Source organism: Nicotiana tomentosiformis, chromosome 10 (assembly GCF_000390325.3).
Source record: "Nicotiana tomentosiformis chromosome 10, ASM39032v3, whole genome shotgun sequence".
Classification (NCBI taxonomy): Eukaryota; Viridiplantae; Streptophyta; class Magnoliopsida; order Solanales; family Solanaceae; genus Nicotiana; species Nicotiana tomentosiformis.
The window spans coordinates 26,564,906-26,569,089 of NC_090821.1; the positions used below are offsets into that span (position 1 = coordinate 26,564,906).

Consider the following 4,184-nt stretch of genomic DNA (forward strand, 5'->3'; position numbering starts at 1 on the left):
CAATTACTCACATAATTAAGAATTACCTAAAATACTACTCCTTTTTAATACACTTTATACATCATACTATCATGGCAATATGGTACCTTGTATGGCACTAATCCATAAATATCAGGTATTATAGCTCGGACCGTATTTTATCCCAAATTGTCAAACTTCGAGGAATTTCATTTTCTTTGATTTGCTTACCCTCTCTCCTTCATGAATATTCTCATCACTTGTTTGGAATGGCATAATACTTATAATCCCAAAATAATCTCGTTCCCGAGCTTACGTCGATTAACTTATGACGAAGTATTAGCGAACAAAAAAAAAACGGGATGTAACATCTCATTTCCGAGCTTTCATCAATTTACTTATGGCGTACTTTCACGTACGAAAACATGGGGTGCAACAACATACGGGCCTATAAGACCAAATTAAGCACTCGTACACTGAACATAGGCCGACAAGGCCATACAATCGTTTACGTACATGACATCTCTCTACAAGCCTCTAATGATATATAATTTTCACAAAGGTCAGGACAGAGTCCCGCCATACCAAACAATACACGTCTAAATCATACTAACCAAACAAGCAACTCCCAAGCAAATGGAGCGCACCAACATCTTTCACTGAGCTGATAGCCTACTTGGAGTGCTCTCAACCTGTCTATCGGGACCTGCGGGCATGAAACGTAGCGTTCCCAGGCAAAAGGGATGTCAGTACAAATGATGTACCGAGTATGTAAGGAATGAAAATCAATAAATAATAGACATGAGAGAAACATGGAGTAAAAGACTCGACATGTACGTTTGCCTAGCTCTGTGAATCATTTTATTTTTATAATGTCATGCATATATGTATAAATGTCATATCATGCATAGGTATATGTGTTCATAACATCATCAAGCCTCTGAGGGCATCCCATAATATCATCTTGGCCACTGTGGGCAAATCATCAATGTATACCAGCTGATCAGGTGGTGGTGCAGGTATAACGTCGTAACCTTTTCCCATATCCCAATACATATAATATACGCGTATATAACGCCATCCGGTCATGGGTCAGTGTATATGTATAAATGCATGAGATGCATAATAAATACATTAGTAATATTTCTCGGAATGTCATAAAAATCAATATGCCTTCCGGATAAACTTTATCAAATAAGTATTTTTCTGAGACCCATGAACAGAAGATATAATAATAATTCACACAGGGAATCAAGAATATAGACACCCCTAGTACTTCTATGAATAGAGTCAGTTATGAAAATTGTGCATTTGCTCGTTTCGTTGGTATCGTATTGATCATGCCATAAAGAGAGAAGGGATAGCCTTAACATACCTGGAGTAGGGAAATATCCATATGATATTCTTTGAAAAGGTTGCACTGTACTCCCTCAGAATCGCAAAATTACACATTGCTAATATGCTAACAAATCTCATTGGATTTCTTTTGTAGGAATTGGTTGAAGATTTTGTAAGAAATCTCGTTGAAGCCAAAATAATCTTTGGAATTGTTCCTGTTGGATTGAGATAAATGTCCATTTTTGAAATGTTGGAATTAGGAACAAAAGTTATAAGATTACCTTTGATTATTTTAAGGCCAAAAAATGATGCTCAAAATTCCAAAATTCAAATTTCTTTTACGTAAGTATCATGTGTATGACCGTTTAAATAGCCACCTTTCATTCTAAGCTATGAGTCACTTGATGTGAAAGGGGGGCTGCCACCTCATGCCCTTTAATACTTATCCAATATATCCCCAGTTAATTAGGTAATATCCCATTACCCAATAATTAACTAATTACTCATATAATTAAGAATTATCTCAAAATAATCCCATTCCCGAACTTACGTCGATTAACTTATGATGAAACCTTAATATACGTAAATGTAGAATGTAACATCTCATTTCCGAGACTATATCAATTTACTTATGGCGTACTTCCATGTACGAAAATATGGGGTGTAACATCATTCCCACCTTTAGAACATTCATCCTCGAATGTTAACTGATGCACTTATCATTCTCATAACCCATAGGTCTTGTGAATACTTTAATACTCTTCTTGCCATTTAGGCAACTATTCTTTGAATAAATCCAAAGGGAAGCCTCTTTCTCGCACCACGGTCTATGGTCGGAATTCTTCCAATCTTGTAACTCTTGCTATCTTCTGTCATGCAGCCTTACGACCTTTTCCTTGTATGTGCGCCTATGTGACTCTTATCTCCTCTTTCCTCCAGCCTTTAGCCAATCTTTAGGTCTCATTTTGCAAATATATTTATACAGAACTTGATAAAATGTTCCTCTGGGCATCTGTAGGTATACTGAAGTTCTTCGCTCGGTACTTTGTCGAACTTACGAATATTGTTATACCTTATTTCATAGGTCCGCTTATCCATTCGTATGACTTTACTGTATTTAGGTATGTTTTATTATACCATAACTCTTACTTCGATTTATCGTTACTGAGGTCTGCTACCGAACTCCAGGTTACTTTCGTTACTTATCCCATATGTATAATATAAGTCCTTTAATGCCTCCTCGTTACTTGTTTATCTTAAGAATGACGACCTAATATCACCTCATACATTGTGACTTTTGTCCATCTACTGTTGATTCACCTTAATGTTGATCTATCATCTACCACTGATGACTTGATCTCTTATGTAACACTGCCACTAGGGCTCACGTCTCATCAGGGACATCTGGAGTAATTAGATTGATCCACCTAGGGGCGATACTATACTTCCATAACCGTATTTTATAGCATCCCAATATGACTCACCTTACATGGGTATTTTAATCATGTATAATTCATGAAATCCTCTTCAAGTAATTACTCAATCGAAGGCCAAACGTCATCCTTTATCTAACACAATCACACCCTCATTCCACTCTATATGCTATTAGTCTTTAGATTCCTTTGAGTTCATTAAGACTATGCTGAACTTTCTATAACTTAGAGAAACCATTAGCTCTCTTGTTTTCATAGGCTTAATCTCGAGGACTTATCCATTCTCGTTACCTTCTTACTCGCCCTTTCTCATCCTTACTCCTATCACAAAACCTTGTCGCTTTACTATATTTTAGCTTGCGACCTCTACGTATCTATTTACATTATTCACAACCTTCCATCAACTTGTTTGCACCATAGATTCCCTTGTGTTATTCTAGAACATCAAGCGAGACATCATATCATCTCTAACTCTTCTTTACTCTCTTGGCTATATCTCTCGGTACCTAAAGACCATAAGTTGGAAGATATGCCACTGACGACGCTGCTATCATTCCTGGATATTGAATCCCCGCGCTTCTAGCCTTCTATCCGAAGTATGGACTATTCTCAACCTTCTACTTTTAAGTATCTCGTACGTTGTTCACCTTTACCTTACTTACCTTAAAGCCTCACATCACTTCTTCTATCTCTTTCATGACCTCCCCTCCATATAGGTATAATTCACATCCACGTCTTGAACTTCTATTATAATACATGCACCTCTTTACACAATCTCGTGAGAGCTTCATACTAACTTCTTATGAGGTTGGGACACTTCTAACTGGAATTATCGTAGAGCCGTTATAGAATATGGCTACTGCACTATCTCTGTTGCACCTCTGATATTAAGAGTAATTCTGTAATGTTCTCAATTATGATGTCTATAACTTTCTGGGTCCAATATACAGACTACTAATTTACTTAGTTGATATAACTCTTTAGTTTCCTATTCCTTCTGATTAGCCTTTATGTAGGCTTAAGCTGTATTTTGATCTGTGGCTCATGGCATTTAGCTATTAATTTAGCCTTTCATGGATGCTATGGAAAACAATGATATAATCTTCTAATTATTCCATCCTTTGTCTATGACCTGGACCCAATTCCTTCTTTTAACTTATATCGGAGTCTTCTACGGCTGATCATTATATTCCTTTCATTCCATTTTAGCTTTCTTCAAACGTAAGCAATTGCTTTTCCTGGTCTTTTTGCCCCCTTGTTGCGTGCATACTTAGCTTATCTGAGTCCTCACGCATGCCAAAAATTTTTTGCAACTCATATGGTCTCGAATATTACTTTTGATTTTACTCCCCGCTCATTAGCCATGGTAGGTGCCACTTTCTTTTGTAGTGCATACAAATTTGTAGTGGGACTGTTGTTACAAAACCTTTTCTTCTTTAGGTCACTATACTTTGG

The 4,184-nt window shown here is 36.8% G+C and overlaps 1 long non-coding RNA gene across 1 annotated transcript; it reads right to left on the minus strand.

Moving 5' to 3' along the window:
• Positions 1 to 321: 321 nt before the first annotated feature.
• LOC138900558 (uncharacterized) lies at positions 322 to 1,590 on the minus strand. Its single transcript, XR_011411651.1, has 2 exons — positions 1,334 to 1,590; positions 322 to 664 (listed from the first exon to the last, which is right to left on the minus strand). It is a non-coding gene; the product is annotated as an uncharacterized lncRNA (long non-coding RNA).
• Between the last annotated feature and the right edge of the window lie 2,594 nt (positions 1,591 to 4,184).